The sequence below is a fragment of the Oryctolagus cuniculus genome, chromosome 8 (assembly GCF_964237555.1).
Source record: "Oryctolagus cuniculus chromosome 8, mOryCun1.1, whole genome shotgun sequence".
Lineage (NCBI taxonomy): Eukaryota > Metazoa > Chordata > Mammalia > Lagomorpha > Leporidae > Oryctolagus > Oryctolagus cuniculus.
The window spans coordinates 15,903,448-15,920,519 of NC_091439.1; the positions used below are offsets into that span (position 1 = coordinate 15,903,448).

General features: G+C 38.2%; 1 long non-coding RNA gene across 1 annotated transcript; it reads right to left on the minus strand.

Moving 5' to 3' along the window:
- Positions 1–10,926: 10,926 nt before the first annotated feature.
- On the minus strand, positions 10,927–13,489 carry LOC127483261 (uncharacterized). Its single transcript, XR_007909376.2, has 3 exons — positions 12,833–13,489; positions 12,218–12,284; positions 10,927–11,278 (listed from the first exon to the last, which is right to left on the minus strand). It is a non-coding gene; the product is annotated as an uncharacterized lncRNA (long non-coding RNA).
- Positions 13,490–17,072: the final 3,583 nt, after the last annotated feature.

Sequence of the window (17,072 nt, forward strand, 5' to 3'; positions counted from 1 at the left end):
ATTCAAGGCCCAGTTCTAATCTTGGTAATTCAACTGAATAGCTTTTTGACTTTAGTCCAGTTATTTTACCTCTCAGCTATATGTGAGTATGTTACTTTAACAATTATAATACCAATTATAATATATTTATCAAATTAAATTAGAGCTCCAACATCCCCTATGTACACAAGTTCATGTCCTGGCTACTCTACTTTTGATCCAGCTCCCTATTAATGTACCAGGGAAAGCAGCATAAGATTGCCAGTGTGCTTAGGCCCCTGTCACACAAGTGTGAGATGTGGATGAAGCTTCTGGTTACTGACTTCTGCCTGACCCAGTCTCAGCCATTGTGGCCATTTGGACAGTGAGCCCATAGATTGAGAATCTCTCTCTCTTTCTCTCTATCTATATCTCATTCTTATTCTGCCTTTCAAATAAATCTTTTAAAATAATAAATGAGATAAAGCATGTATTAGCCAAATAGAGTAGTAGATGCATAGTAGGTAGTCAGTAAATATTACTAAGGTTTTATACTTCAATATAGTTGGAATGAAGCCTTCCAAAAGTAATGGATAAGAGCTAATCTTAGCCACAAAATTTAAAATAGAGGTTTATTTGAAAATATGAAAATGAGAGATGAAATTGCTCCTGATTTATTGTTATAAAGACAATAATTCAATTACTGCAAAGAGGGGGGAAAACAAGCATTCATTTCAACTTTGGGGGATTCCAAGAGAGGTTTGCACTATTGTTCATATAATGAGTTTAATTAAACAAGAAGGCTCTTTTCTGATCAGTGTGTGGTTCAAGGAAGATCTGAGCTCCCCAGTAATAGGAGGCAAGTAGACAACTCTCCCCAAAGGACGTGCCACCATCTAATTCCCTTACTTCTTAAGCTATTTTCATTCTATCAAGGTGATTTCTATATTAAGAAGGCCACAGGGAAATTATCACTCAGAAACTTACAGCATTGGATAAACTGACTATCCAAAGTTTATTTTGCTGGACATGTCCTACTTTACTTCTTTCTGTTTCTTTCTTTTTGTTTGTTTGTTTCTTTTGTTTTGCAAAAGGAAAGGGCAGTGTTGCTGGTCAGGCCCTTGGTTAATAATTCTGAGAGGACAGAGATTTGTATGCACAGATGATTGAAGAGTCCCTTTGGCATTGGCATCTGTGGGATGATAAAGGAATTAGGACTAGGCAGAGAGATAAGGAGAGCACCATAAAATCTTCAGCCAATCTCATGAGGAGCTCAGGAGCTAGGTCTGCTCAGGGCAGAGTTGTTAAATGCTTAACCTTTAGATCCTGCCTATCAGATTCAGCCTACCACAGGAAGGAGTAATGACACAATTGTTCAGGACAGGGAGAATGCAGGTTTGCATTGTTGGACTTCAACACTCCCAGAATGATAGCACTTCTTGCTATTGGCCAAGTTCCATGAAGGTTGAAAAATGCTATTCCACAGTAGGGTGGAGATTTGGCACAATGGTTAAGATGCCATTTGGGATACCTGTATGCCTTACTGGAGTACATGGATGGATTCAAGTCCCAGCGCTGCTCCTGATTCCAACTTCATGTTAATGCATGCTGCTGGGAGGCAGCAGTGATAGAACAAGCTGTTGGATCCTTGCCACCCATATAAGAGACCTTGGTTGAGTTCCTGGATCCTTACTTTGGCCTGACCTAGCCCCAGCTCCAGTCCCAGCCATTAGAGGGATTTGATTTGGGGAATGAACTAGAGGATGAGATATTCTCTCTCTCTCTCTCTCTCTCTCTCTCTCTCTCTCTCTCTCTTTCATACACACACACATTGAAGTAAATAAATAAATAATTTTTAAAGATTTAAATTAAAAGGGAAATGTAATTCCAGGAAGGAAAGGTGGGGATGGCAGGTTGTTTCAGTGTACTTGTATTTCTCATTAGGAATATTCTTACCCTATGAGTTTAGAGACCAGTGAGGAGTTCTTCCCATTATATCTAATTATGATTTTGGAAATTAGAGAAATATCACTGGGACACTGGCCTGAATCAAACCTGGGGCAGGACTTTATTCCTTACTGAAAGACAGAGTGACAGAGAGAGGGAGAGACAGAGATCTTCCCTTTACTGGTTCATTACCCAAATGGTCACACAGTTGGGGCTGGGACAGACCATAGCCAGGAGCCAGAAACTCCAGTCTGTGCCTGTCACATGAGTGGCACAGGTCCAAATACCTTCTGAGGTACATTAGCAGGGAGTTGGGTTTGAATGGGAGCATCTAGGACTCAAACAAGCACTCTGATATGGGCAGGCAGTAATTTAACCCGCTATACCATAGTGCTGGCTCTGGCCTCAAATATTTCAGAATATCATCCTTTTTGCCAGCAGCTCAGTTCTGTAAAGGCAAATCCTACCATCAGTTCTGACCAGCTTTGGACCAGAGCAACCAAGGGTCATTCTTGGTGATTCTGGGGTCGTTCTTGCCAAAGCATTCCTTATTGCTTTGATAGGTGGAGTGTGTTTGCTTACATATCAGGTCTAGTTCCCAAGTTTTTTATACCTTCGCTCTCTGCCCCTCAGTGTTGTCACTTGTATTAGCTACTTTTCCGTCTCTATCATGAAATGCCTGAGGAAACTTACTTCATCAAGAGAAAAGGTCTATTCTAACATTTTTGGAGGGTCAAATCCAGAAGCAAGTAGCCTGGCTGGTTTGGTTCTGACGAGGGGAGTACATGACAATGGTGGAGGATGTGTGGAGGAAGAACCACATAACAATCCAGGAAGCAGAGAGTGTGGATGAGTCCAGTCCTAGACTTTCATAACAACTCTCTTATGGGATGTGCTTTTTGGAGAATGCCCCCAAATGACTTGAGATCCTCCCACTTGACCCACTTCATACAGGTTCCATCTCCTCTCAGTAGAGCTGCCTGGGGACCAAGCCTTTAATATATGAGCTTTGGGGCATATACAAGATTCAGACTAATATCCAAACCATAGCATCATTCTATTTGACTTAATGTGGTCCATCACTTTCTTCAAGCTCCTAGTTTTTTTTCCCAGTGGTGTGACAGCATTAGCTCTCATGATATTTATCCTGGGAGAGTCCTACTTCATTGATGAGCTCCCCCTTAGGCGACTTTCCTCTCCTCTCTCATTGGGCAGTAGGCCACAGGGACAGTTTAGAAAATTTGACATCAGCCCAGAAAGAAAGGATCCTGAGCTATCAGAAAGTTCCTCACATTATATGACTTTTTACAAAATAGATTAGAACTCTAAAGGTTAAATAGGATTGTGAGAATTGGTTTCTGAGTGCAAGCCAAATTATTTTAAAATTTAATATCATCTCAAAAATGTGGGTGAGATAGAAGAGAAAAATATAATCAATTAACACATACTTTTTTCCCTGTGAATTTTGCTATCTTTAGATACTTTTCTTTTTTCTTTAATCCTACAGGATAAGACAAAAAATATGTTCCTACAGCAAATCCCAAATGGGATAGCAAATATGTACAACCACTTGGTCAACACCATTCTCTGGAAGCTTTGTAAGGCACAGAGCTTTCAACAGTATCTGTCTCAATAGAATATAAAAAGGAAATAGGCAAACTGTGGTTATATCAGGTGGAAGGTAGGTATACTCCTAAGATTTTCAAGAATAAAAACAAAAAATGATTTTCATAAAGGCAGATCTGACTCTAGGAACTGATACTGCCTGAGACAACAAACAAAATTTAAATTTCTTCTTAAATACCATCCCAAGTTCCCCAGCATCTTCTTTTCCTGATTCTAGTTGCCCTTAGTGACCTAAATCCAAGACTCTCAGCACTGCCAATATTTTCTATTCACTAGAGTTATGATGGGAATTTGATGGCTAAAAGAAACACAAAAGTCATGTTTTGCAAAGGCCAACATCAAAAATTAGTCCCCTGAACTTGCTGAATCACCAGAGAAGATAGATGGTACTTCAAATGGTTAATGAGAAATGTGATTTAAAAATAAGTAAAGGTGAAAATGTATTTGAAATCCATGGATAGTTTTTTAATTATATGCATTTTTCATGAACCTTTTGAAAATCCCCTCATATGCATGGATTTCAATCTCTGTGCTTTAATTTGAAATGCCAGGTACAGAGAGAAAGTGAGAAAAAGACCGTCCAATTGCTGGTTCACTCCCCAAATAACTGCAACAGCCAGGGCTGTCCAAGTCAACACCAGGAGCCAGGAACTTCATCAGGGTCTTCCACATGGGTGGCAGGGACCCAAATGCTTGAGTCATTAACTGCTTCCTCCAAGGTACATATTCACAAGAAACTGGATAAGAAGCAGAAGTAGGATTTGATCTTAAGTACTTATATATAGGTCACAGTATCCCAAGCACTGGCTTAACTCACTGTGCTAGAATGTCTACCCTTAACATTTATTTGTTTCAAACAAATGGAGTTCCTGTTTTCAGCCTGGTCCAGTCACAGTTATTACATGCATTTGAGGAGTGAACCAGTAGATAGGGACTCTCTGTTTTTCTGCCTTTCATATAAATAAAATAAATGAGTCAAACTTCTTTTAAAAATTCATGTAAGATGGATATTTGGATCAGGAATTTGGAGAGTACATTTCAAATTGGAGTGCCTGGTTCTTGCTTTACTTCTGATTCCAGCTTCCTGCAGGTGCACACCCCGGGACACAGCAGGTGATAGCACAGGTGCTTGGGTCCCTACAACTCTTGTGGGAGACCTGGATGGAATCTTGGGCTCCTGGTCTCAACCTAGCCTGGCACCAGATGTTGCAAGCATTTGCTGAGTGAACCAGCGGATAGAGGTTCTCTCTCTCTCTCTCTCTCTCTCTCTCTCTTGTTCTACCTTTCAATTAATTAGTTAATTAACAACTTAAAATTAAGACAAGTAAATAAATAAAAGTTCAAGGAAAGTATAATTAATATATGAATTTATTTTGGTGCAAAAACATTTGAAATACATGCAAAGTTTTTCATAATCTGCATTTTCCAAGAACATCTGAAAGCCCCTTATATCTAGGGTATTTAGAGAAGTCTCAAGGCTTAATAAAAATGCAACTTAATAGAAAATGGGCAAAAGACATGGACAGATATGTCACTGAAAAGGACAGAAATTTTCAAATAAGCACTGAAAAGAGGTTACCATTAGCCCCTTGGGGAATACAGATGAACACCACAGCAGATAACACTGTTCAACCATCAGAATGGATGAATTAAAAACTAGGCTGACAAAACCAAAAGCTGACAAGGCTATAGAGAACCCAGAACACTCATGTACTGCTGGTGGGAATATGATAGTCAATGTTGGAAAATAGTTGAGCAGATTCTTTAAATGCTAAACATATATCTACCAAACAACCCAGCAATTGCAATATTAGGCTTTTATCCCAGAGGAATGTAACCTTATATTCACACAAAAACCTATGCACAAATGTTCATAGCAATTTTGTAATAGCCAACAAGAATCAGCCCAGATGTCCATTAACCAGGGAATGGCTATACATACATGCTATGGAACACTACTCAGAGATAAAAAGGAATGAATTCTTTGTAATACAAAACAATTTAGATGATTCTTCAGAGAATAATTATACCAAGGAGAAACAATTCCTAGTCCCAAGAGGTCACATATTGTAGGACTTCATTTATACAAGGATACTCAAGAAGTTCATAGAACATGGAATTAAATGATAAAAATTTATTTTGGTACAAAAGCATTTTGAAATCAGCACATGGCTTTTTCATAATATGCATTTCCACAAACTTTTGGAGGATCCCTCATGTAACATTTTGAAATGATAAAAATTTTGGAAATGGAAGTAGATTAGTGGTGGCCAGGAGTTATAGGCAGGGCACAAGAAATAAGGAGATAGGTGGATGTGTTCATAAAAGGGCAAATGGTGGGAAACCTGAGTGTGAGAACTGTTCAGTACCCTGCCTGTGGTGGATACATAAACTTACACAAGTAGTAAAAATTGGATTGAATGTAGTACCCAGACACATAAAAGTATAAATAAGACCAAGGAATTCACTGGGTTACACCAATGTCAATAGCCCAAAAGTGATATCATACCATAGTTTTATAAAATGTTACCATTGGATGAAATGGGAAAAGTACACATTACTTCTTACAATTGCATGTGAATCTCTGTTTTTCTCAATAAAAATTCAATCAAAAATAATATTAAGAGTATTTTTTGCATCATTTTACTTGTTTCCTCAATAGGCGGGCAAAACTCTACATGTGATGTTGTTAGACCCTGGGGATACAGGGAATCCAAACAGGGCACATCCCTTGCTGTTAGGTAGTATTTATTCCCTGTAGATAGATCCTACCATACATCAGACACTCAAAGGGTTTTATAGTTAGGAAATACAGGAAAGAAGGGAGGGTTTGGGTTACCAACACAAATGCACAAAATCTCTGGGCAAGAACTTTATTTTTTGGTTATTATTAGGAATAAGAAGTGATGAAATACATAGCTAGTTAAAAGGAAAAACCTGACAGTGCTTGAGCAAGACACCTTGCAAAACACATAATTTCATAACCTATCAGTCCAAAGTCACAGTAACTTAGTCCATTCATAAAGCTTGCATCTGTAAGATGACATTATCTGAAATTCACACTGCTGATGAGAGTACACATTTAAAACAAGTTTTCATTGGCATGGTTGACATAATATTGCACCTTCTGATCCTGATGCAGATCAAACCTACTGTTTCGGTGATTTGTCATCAAAATGTGGTTAGGGCAATTTCATATTATATCATGTCAAATAGGCATCTATATTGTGTATAAATCAGCAACTGAAATCCCAGCTCAGTCCTGGAATCACTGATGTGGACTAATTTTCCTCCGATTGCACACAGACTTTATAATATTGGTTAAATCTCTTAACAAACGGAAACCTGGTTTGATCATCTGCAAATGGGGATAGCACTTACTTTGCTGAATTCTTAGGAAGGTTAGATAACAACAGTGATAAATCTAAATATGCAATGTGAGTTTACAACCCATGTTCTGCATTAAGTAAAGGGGAGAAGTGGGGTGGGGCAGGTAGGGAAGGCTAAAATGAAGAAGAGAAGGAGCACATGTGTCTTCCTTAGCCCGGGGTTGGGGGGAAGGTGAGGCTCTGAGACAAGGCTCCATGAGGAGAAGCTTGGCCAGCCAGAAAGGAGATTCTACAGCTACCAGCAAGGACTCGACATCTCCAAGGTTGGAGAGGGAACAGACAAGGATGCTTTCTGATGCCAATTCCATGCCCAGTGGATTCAACTTAAGGAAAAGTGGAGCTGCTGCTGCTATAGCATTCTCTATAGCATGTTTCATAGCCTTGTGACTTAAAATGTTGGCAAAGTAGATCTAGGAATTATAGTAGGGACAGTGCCACCGTAAGTCCCATTATCAAAAGAAAGCATGGCTGGAAGACTAATGCAATCAGAGGAGAGAATGCCCAGAGTGGACAGCTCTCCATGGAACTGCACTGCAGAGGAGGTGGGAAGGAAGAGAGGGGAAAAGGTGGCCATATATACTTGACCACGAAACTTGATGGCAAGGTGGCTGTCAAATGCAGCGATATGTAGCTCCATAAAGTGTCCTCTGCTGCAGATGTGCGCATGCCTTTCTGTGTGTGTAAATTTGTAATTTACATAATAGTAATCTGTGTCTGTTTTGGCTTTGCTAACTGTCTTAACATTTTCATAAAGTAGTTGCAGCTGTTGTCAGTACAGTTCAGCTTTTCTTCCCCTCAATTAAAAGCAGGATGGTGGAGTTTAATTATACCACAGGGAGTTTTAATAAGGTATCACCAAAATTATGAGATCTCATTAGGTTTACCACAAAACTCTAAATACCCGTGATAGCACCTTTCACCCGGCTAGATTCCAGAAAATTGCTCTGTGAAATTCTGAGATCTTGTCAGCGATGAAATCGCCACACTTAATTCCTGGAAACTAATTGATGTTTTCCTTCCCGGTCTAGTGGCATGGAGTGAAATTTGATGGTGTGTGTTTCAGAGAGGCAAAATGTAATATGTGTTGCCAAGTAGCCGATAGCAAGACGGAGACCAAGCAAAGTGAGGCAGAGACAACATGCTAATTAGCAACCCACTAACGACATCTCACTGAAGCGCTCTCTGAAAGCTACACCTCTTTTTCACAGAGCATCTGTAGCCTTGTGGATATATACTGTCAAAACAAGGTTAAGGAAGTTGCCAATGGGCACGCGATGATTATGATGTCACATCCATAAATACCAAACAATAATAAAATACTAAAGCAATAGGAGAATCTACATAGAGCTTAAGCAGAACTTGATTTCTCAAGAGCCAAATAAGAGCCAGCTGGGAAGAATGCCCAGCCCCAGAGGAAAGACAATAATGAGAAGGTTGTTCTCTGTTACTAGTACAGAGAGAAGCTGTGCAAGTCACACCATAGGTCCATGGCAGAAGAATCAGGTCACTTCAGGAAGGAGGCCTGTGATGAACCCTGGAGAACTTGAGCAGGAAATAGATTTAATAACTCTTGACTGTAACCCTGGTGGATGCTTCAAGCTCTCTCTGTAATGAACCCAGAACATATCGGGGAGTACAACCCGTCCCAAGAAGCCAACAATCCATGACTTCACCTACAGCACATGTTGCATGAAAACCTGCTTTTGTATCCACCACACAACTTCTGCAAATTTCCTTTAACTGACCTGAATTATATTGCTGATTCTAGAAGAAGTATCTAAGCAGCCATGAGGCTCCTGTTGCTCTACAAAGATTATCCTCAATACACAGAGAACAGGGTCCATCTGGGTTCACATAGCAAGATTTATCAGACTTTGTCCCATTATCCATTAGACTTGCGGCTGTTACACCTTGCACCTTTTCTGGCCTTAATCACATTTCCCTGGCTTGAAACTGACTTCAGGATTTTTTTCTGCCTTTTTCCTTTCCTTTCTTTCAAATCCATAACTTCATTTGGACACTTGCTTCATTTTTCTCATATAGATCTAATCTGATGCAGGTTTTGCCACAGAAAGGCTACAGCTTAATAAAATTTCTGATTCTGTTTCATCAGAGTATTATCACTCAATGACAACTAACATGATCTTCTACATTTTATATGCCTTTTCCGACTGGCAAACCACAATCACACACACCAATGCACAGGTACAAGCATACAGACATGAGTGTGCACACACACACACACATGACCACATAATTTAAAATCCCATAAAGCCCATGCAAACAGAAATAATACTGATGGTATTTTTGCTGTTTGACCATCAAATTAGACTTTTGCTTTTATATTTCTAGTCCTGAAGCTTGTAATAACAGCAAATAAACTGTAGAATATTGCTGGGATCATGATTCTAAAATTTTCTCCATACCCAAGTAAATTATACTTTCTTTTCCAATTCCAACAGCAACCTTTAGTTTTTACAAGCACCTGGGATTCTCAGTCTCCATATCCCAGAAAGTTCTAAATTCATGTGCACTAGGGTATACCTAGTGCTTTAACCTACCTTAAGCCCTTGCTCTTATTTAATACTACCATTAAAGTTTCTTGGATTTTTTGTCTCTAATAGTGCTGGAATATTCATAAGATGCAAATGGCCAATATCACCTACTTCCTTGAGAGCACTTATTCATGGGGCAACAACTTAAGAAAGGATACAGAAAGAGAAAGGCTGGAAAGACCAGAGGAAAACAGTTACAGCTTTGCCAAGAGCCAGCCCCACGCTTTATGAGAACTGAGATACATTTACATTTGGCTTTTTAATTCCTCCATCAATATGGACTGTGTTTTTGTGAAAATGAGATAATGTATGAAAGTACCTAGCTGAATCGTTGGGACATGGCAGACACCCAATAAATAGAAGTTTGTACTACTATATTAAGCATCTTTTTGTCATAAGCAGAGTTTCCTGGGTTGATAAAGAAAAGTTAAAACTCAGTTGAGCCAGTTAGGGGGAAAAAAAAGTCATGCTGAGAATGCACACACAATGTTACCATAAAAATTCTAAAGCTTATCATGATCCAAGAACATCACAGTCTTTGAATTCAATACTGAAAAAAAAAAACAAAACTAAGATCTGTCTATTGCCCATCTCTGTCTCTAATTATCTTCAAATGAAACCATGTGAATTTTCAAGTCTTTCCGTTTCCATTGGTTCCAGGTTATCTTCTAGTTGAGACCAATAATCATTAAACCAACCCCGTAACTAAACTCTTAATAATGCACCCGTATTTATAAGTGAATCTTAGTAAAGGAGAATAGAAATTTTGTTTGTCTAAAATAAAATTTCACTTTAGAAAGCAAGTACAATGTTCGGTGCTTCTGTATTTCATTCACTGGCTACTGAGGTGGCAATCATGGCTCTCCAGTTTCACCACTGATAAAGAAGATTCAGTTGCCTACCTTTGTGGGCTTCTGGGCAGGCAGAGCTTAAAAATGGGACCCACGACTCTACCTTAGCCTGTGACGTGGAATGCAGAGCGCAGGCCGACTCACAAACTTTGCCAGATGTAGCAGCATCTAATTGTGTTGCAATTCAGCAATGGCATTAGCAGATCGCTAATATTTTCTTCAAAGGTTTTTACAATTCTCCTAGTATTGCTTTTTTTTTTTTTTTTTTTTTTTTTTTTTTTTTTTTTTTGACAGGCAGAGTGGGTAGAGTGGACAGTGAGAGAGAGAGACAGAGAGAAAGGTCTTCCTTTGCCATTGGTTCACCCTCCAATGGCCACCGCGGCCGGCGCTCTGCAGCCGGCGTGCAGGAGCCAGGTACTTATCCTGGTCTCCCCTGGGGTGCAGGGCCCAAGTAGTTGGGCCATCCTCCACTGCACTCTCTGGCCACAGCAGAGAGCTGGCCTGGAAGAGGAGCAACCAGGACAGAATCCGGTGCCCCCACCAGGACTAGAACCCGGTGTGCCGGCGCCGCAAGGCGGAGGATTAGCCTAGTGAGCCGCGGCGCCGGCAGTATTGCTTCTTATGTTGTTTTGATATGCTAGGAACTTTCATCTTGCTAAATCAGATCTCCTTTGTATGTAAAAATTCTGGTGTTTATTTTAAGGTCATTGTTATGAGTTTATGTCTTGATATAATTATATGTACAAATTCTGTAACTTACAAAATACTAGACACATGTAAAATATATAAAGAACTTCAACACCCACACACCATTTATTTTACCTTTCAAAATGTTTTGAAGGAGTCCTTTTTTTTTTTTTTTTTTTCCGTTTTCCACTTATTCTTTCTGCTTTCAGCCAAGCCAACCTTAAGTGTCCCATTATCTGGAGATTATCAGTTGAAACTAACCATCCTAATCATTAATGAAAGAAAAAGAAAAATGACATATACAAAAAAACTTAAATATATGCAAGCAAAATCTTTAGGAAGTACTTAATGCATTTCCTATCCGCCTTTTTTATATGCCACTAATTTTATCCATACAGTATAATACCTCAGGTAAAATTCATTCTTTTAGGTCAAGTGAATTGAGACCCTAACAGTATATATCTTTTGTTCAAAGAATTATTTCTCTGACTAAGGAAAAAGAACCCTAGTTCTCAGTCCAGACAGCCAGCACCATCTGTTGCAGGAGATGACATAACTTCTGAGCATCCCCTGAAACATTTAGGTCACAGGGTCAGTCTCTGCCTTGCTCACAATGATTTAAAATCATTAGCAGCTAATGATTATCTGTGTTGAACAAGAGTCCAATCAGGCCACAAGCTGTCATAGTTGCTACAAATTAGCAATCTTGGTAGCTGTAGTGAGTTCAGAAATTGAATAATCTTATCAAGTGTTGTCTGGTTTTGCAGGAAGTTATATTTCCCATACTTACCCTTTCAGAGAAAAGAGCCCTGATATCTGGAAGACTGGCCACCATGAAGCCTCCAAAATCTCCAGTCATTTGTATGAGACAAGAATACATTTAAAAATACAGAAGAGAAAGGACAGTACATTGTTGCTTCTAATATCCAAAAGTATGATTCAAATAAATATTATCTAAAAGTAATTGAAGGCTTGGTTTACCCAAAAGCAGATTAAACATCTCACTGGAAGCACAGCTCCAATATCCAGGTATTAATAGGCAGTGCCAACAACAATACTAGAGTACCTTGATGTTTACAGTAGGGGCATGCCCTGTAGGTGAACTGATGTGTAAAGATGAAAGCCCCTGTATAAATTAGAAGTCTAGCATGTTCATGAATAATAAATAACTGATTCCTGTGAGTCTATAGAAAAAACAATTTACCTGAAGATTTTTTCCTCCTATTCCAATTTATAACTCTTCTTGACATTTTGTTCTGATATTCAAAATCCTGTCAAAGCAAATGAACTATTATAGGAAAAGTTGCATTAATTTTACCCGTTGATATAAGCAAAACATATTGCCTTTGATTTTTATGAATAGGTAATTTTGTTTTTCATAAATACATAATGAACTCTGTTTTTTTTTTTTCCCATGAATGGAAAGGGCCTTGTGAATACATAAGATATAGCTACAAAAATGCCAATCTCTTTTTGTTTATATCTGTTCAGCCAACACATTTGAAATGTTCTGAAGCTGTTTGTTCCCTTTTACATGTAACAAAGTCTGTCGCCAACACAATGTTGACAAGACTCACAACTGACCCAGCCTTTATACAGAAAATCATCAACTCATCCCAGGCATCAATAAAAAAATTTGTGGTTAATGTCACATGGGAGACATGTTTGTAGAAATACATTGCATTTTCACTAGCATTCTTTCTTGCCCTTGCAATTGCATGAGTCTAGCCGAAACAGAAAAGGAAGAATACAAACAGTAGTTGTGTCATTGTAGACCTTTTGTTGGTTCAGTATCTTGAACGTGGAAATGGCATTTCACCTATATTCTCTTGAAGCTGGAAATGTTTCTCGATCCATGCCGTTGAGTTTGTTTGGGGCCGGGAGCGGTGAGTGGGGGTGGTGGGCAGTGAGGATTCTATCTTTTAGGAAATCTTTCACCATCTGGCTATTCAGCTCTTACTCCAGACCATCAAACCACAAAAATTTCTTTCTTTCACCAAATGCTCTGCAGGAGTTCAATTTAGAGGAAGATGTATTCAAAGAGACAAGCAACGTCCTGTCGGTGAGACTCCTGCTAGAAGAGAAATGTAAGCGACTGATTGAATGATATTTGCCATAATTATGATTTACACTAAAATGCTCAGCATAACACTCAAAGAAACTGCTCAGTAGATACCTGTTTATACATTTGATTCTAAATGGAGCTTAAGGGAAACTTATTAGTCACGAAATACTTTTAAAAGATTTTTTTTCATCTCATCTCATCTCATTATCATGACATTTTATGTCATCTCATATAATTACTAAACAGTAGTATGGTTGTCAGTTTTCTGCTGCACAAAGTTTTTTTGTCAGCCTTTATGTTTGCTAAATTCAATGCAACATCTATTTTATTGTGCACACCTGATACTTGGGGAGTATATAGCTCTTCATATGAGATGAGATACAGCATTATTTAAAACTCTTGATCTCATAAGCACTGTATTCCTGGAGCCTTAAGAAAGACGGAATAAAAAGAAATAAAAATAGTAAGGTCAATCTTTTCAGAAAACAGTGCATAAGATTTGCAGAAACTTATACTCTTTCTCAAATGTGGATAGCACTCAATTCACAGATTGTTCGGAGGATTAAATGGCAACCCATGTTGCCTATATATTTGGTGCTTTGTGAGTATAGAGGAAGTGAGTGAGTGAGGAGTAAGAGACATAGTAAATGGAAATCACTGTAAACTTTAATATCTGTGCAAACTATTAATGCTTTGGATAGTTATTTTCAAGCTTTAATAATTTCTAAATAGCTTTTCCATTTCTTTTTTAAAAAAATCTAATTACTTTCCTGCACTATAGACAACATTGATTGTCCACATGGAAGTGAAAAGAAAATGTCTTCATCTAAGAAAGAAGTGCTCTAAGCATCCATCAGAGTATCCGCTAAGCCCATTCATTTAAAGCAAATGCTCCATTATATTAAGATACACAATAGAATGGCACTACTAACGTTACCAGGTTTTGGTAGAAAAATGAAAAAAAAATGCTTTATTTATTTGATTTAAAAGGAAGAGTGACAGAGGGAGAGAGAGCAAAAGATCTTCCATGCATCCATTGGTTCATTCCCCAAAAGCCCACAACAGCTGGAGTTAGGTGAGGCTGAAGCCAGGAGTATGGAAATCCATCCATATCGTCTGCTGCCTCCCAGGCAAATTAGCAGGGAGCAGGATCAGAACTGGAGGAGCCTAGATTTTATCACAGGCAGACTGATATGGGATGTGGGTGCCCAATTGGCAGCTTAACTTATGCCACAACACCTACCCCTGAACAAATTTTTTAGACCTCAAATTCTAAAACATATGTTATGGAAAATTAACATATGGCAAGAGAATTGAAACCATGTCATACCTTGTATATAAATAAGGATTTATGCAGTATAGTTTATGAGTTGGAGATAACTAACTACCTAGCCCCTGAACTAATTTGTCATCTGTGTTTTCTCTAATAGTCATGAATCTAAACATGCAGCCCAGTGAGAGAACTCTCTAAAAGTGTTGGACCCAGACTAGAAGAAACTGAGAAGACAACCAGATCAGAATTTAAAAAATTAATGAACCTCCTTCTTGGGAATAACATTATATAGCCACAACTACTCAGTTAACAAGTTCAGTTATGGTTAGAGCTTATTTTATTAACTCTAGCTACTTCTGAATATTCAGATACAAATGGTTCTATTCTTGTTCTAATTTGGTAGTTGGCTTTATAAATGTGCCAGAGGTTTATTCATAGGGCATATTATCTAAGCGCCTTACAAAGTCTAGGATGAATGTTTTCACGTGTGCTTTTGAAGACACTAAGAATCTTTTCCTCCCCTAGGAACTGTCAGTGGGCCCCAATTTTGTTGAAAAGAACATTAAAATCCAGCCATTTTCAGAAAGTGTTACTATTTCACTGTGGTATAAGACATGCTCTTCAGACATCTGGAGTAAAATTATTTACTCAGAAAACTATAAATTATGTCCCTCCCACAGAAATCCTGAATTCCTTGGTAGGCAATCCAAGTTGGACAAAGTCACTCAGAACTCTTACTGAGTGCCAAGCCTAGAGAGCTTGGAACAACTGAATAAATACTGTGACCAAAGAATCAGAAGGATCCAGAGGAGAATGGTCTGGAACCCACAGAAGTTAAGAAAATCCCTTTCAGACTTAAAATATTCAGTCCCATTCTATTCAGTCTAGTTTAATAATAAATCCCAAGCTTCAGGTTGGGTTACTCTGCCTTAGTTTTGCCTCTCTAATGATGAGTACGCAGCCCTTAAGGACAGTGGGGCTTCTGTTTGTGTTTTTGTTCCATAAGTCCATCATTCATCTTCTCATTCATTTACCAGCGCGGGCTACTATCCTCTGGATGCAGTATTTTACTGGGAGCTACTTTAACATTCCAAGATCATCTGTCTTCTCTTGTAAATCCTGAGAGATTAGGAATGCTAACCCTAAAGTTGAGCTCCTTCATTCCCCAAAGCAAGTTTGACAAATTGCCAGGGTCTTGGAACCAAGTCCAAGACTTCTTTGGCATATCCAACCAATGCAAATTTCCAAGTGCAAAAAAGCTAAGAAAAATAGAAAAAATTTACATTACTCATGCAAACCACAACAAATTCATATATTTTATCTAGGCTTTCTAATCTTGTAAATTAATGGCATATAATTGCTCTAGACACTATTTCTCAATTTTAAAATTTCTCTTTCTACTAGTTATTTCCCACTTATTAAATTTCCAATTTACCTCTTGATTGGTTTCTCATCAGTCTTTTCAAAGAATCATGTTGTGCTTTCAAAATTAGGTAATTTTGTTATTATTGCTTTTGCTGTTTTGCATTTTCTTGATTTATTAACTTTATTTGTTTCCTTCTTTTTTTGTTCTTTGAATTTATTTTGATGCTCACTTTCAATCTGTATCAAGTAAATGTTTAATTCCTTGGCTTTCAACTTTTGCTCACTTTTGATAAATATTTAGAACATCAGAAATCTTACCTTTGGTAACATTACACCCCACAAATCTTCACCTATGTTGTTTTCATGTCTTTATAATTCATTCTTTTCCATATGACTCACTACTCAAATCAAGAATTATGCAATGGTATGTTTATGGTCTCAGATATACAACATTATTTTGGCTTTTTGTTAAAAATTTCAAAATTTATTCATCTTAATAATATAGCCAGCGCCGCGGCTCACTAGGCTAATCCTCCGCCTGTGGCACTGGCACCGCTGGTTCTAGTCCCCGTCGGGGCGCCGGATTCTGTCCCGGTTGCTCCTCTTCCAGTCCAGGTCTCTGCTGTGGCTCAGGAGTGCAGTGGAGCATGGCCCAGGTCCTTGGGCCCTGCACCCGCCTGGGAGACCAGGAGGAAGCATCTGGCTCTTGGCTTCGGATTGGCGCAGCTCACCGGCTGCAACGCACCGGCCGTAGTGGCCACTTGGGGGGTGAACCAACGGAAAAAGGAAGACCTTTCTCTCTGTCTCTCTCTCTCTCTCTGTCTAACTCTGCCTGTCAAAAAAAAAAAAAAAAAAGAATATAAAAGGTGTGTTATTAATTGTTGTGAATGCAGGGTGCTTACTTTTGGATCTATACCTAGTCAATTTTTGCATGTATTGTGTGTGCTCAAAAATAGTTTATTCTGTGTTTGTTGGGTGGGAAATTATAGTAGAGGCCTTCAGAAAGTTCATAAAAATACACATTATCTTTTAATTTATTTTATTCATAAACTTTTTGAAGTACTCTTATACATGCAAATGCAAATTCACATAAATATGATTTTATTATTCAAATCTTCTATACCACTTTTTGCTTCTGAATCTAACAATTAAAATCACCAACTATTGATATAACTGTAACTTTATCTATCACTTTGTTTATCTATACATTTTGAGACTATTTTAATATATGCATATATATTCATTATCATTTCTTCTTCTTTTGCTTGTGTATAATATTTCTCTTATTTTTCTTTATATTTTAACCTTTAAATTATGTCATTTCTAAAATTGCTACCAAACATTCTTATTATTCCT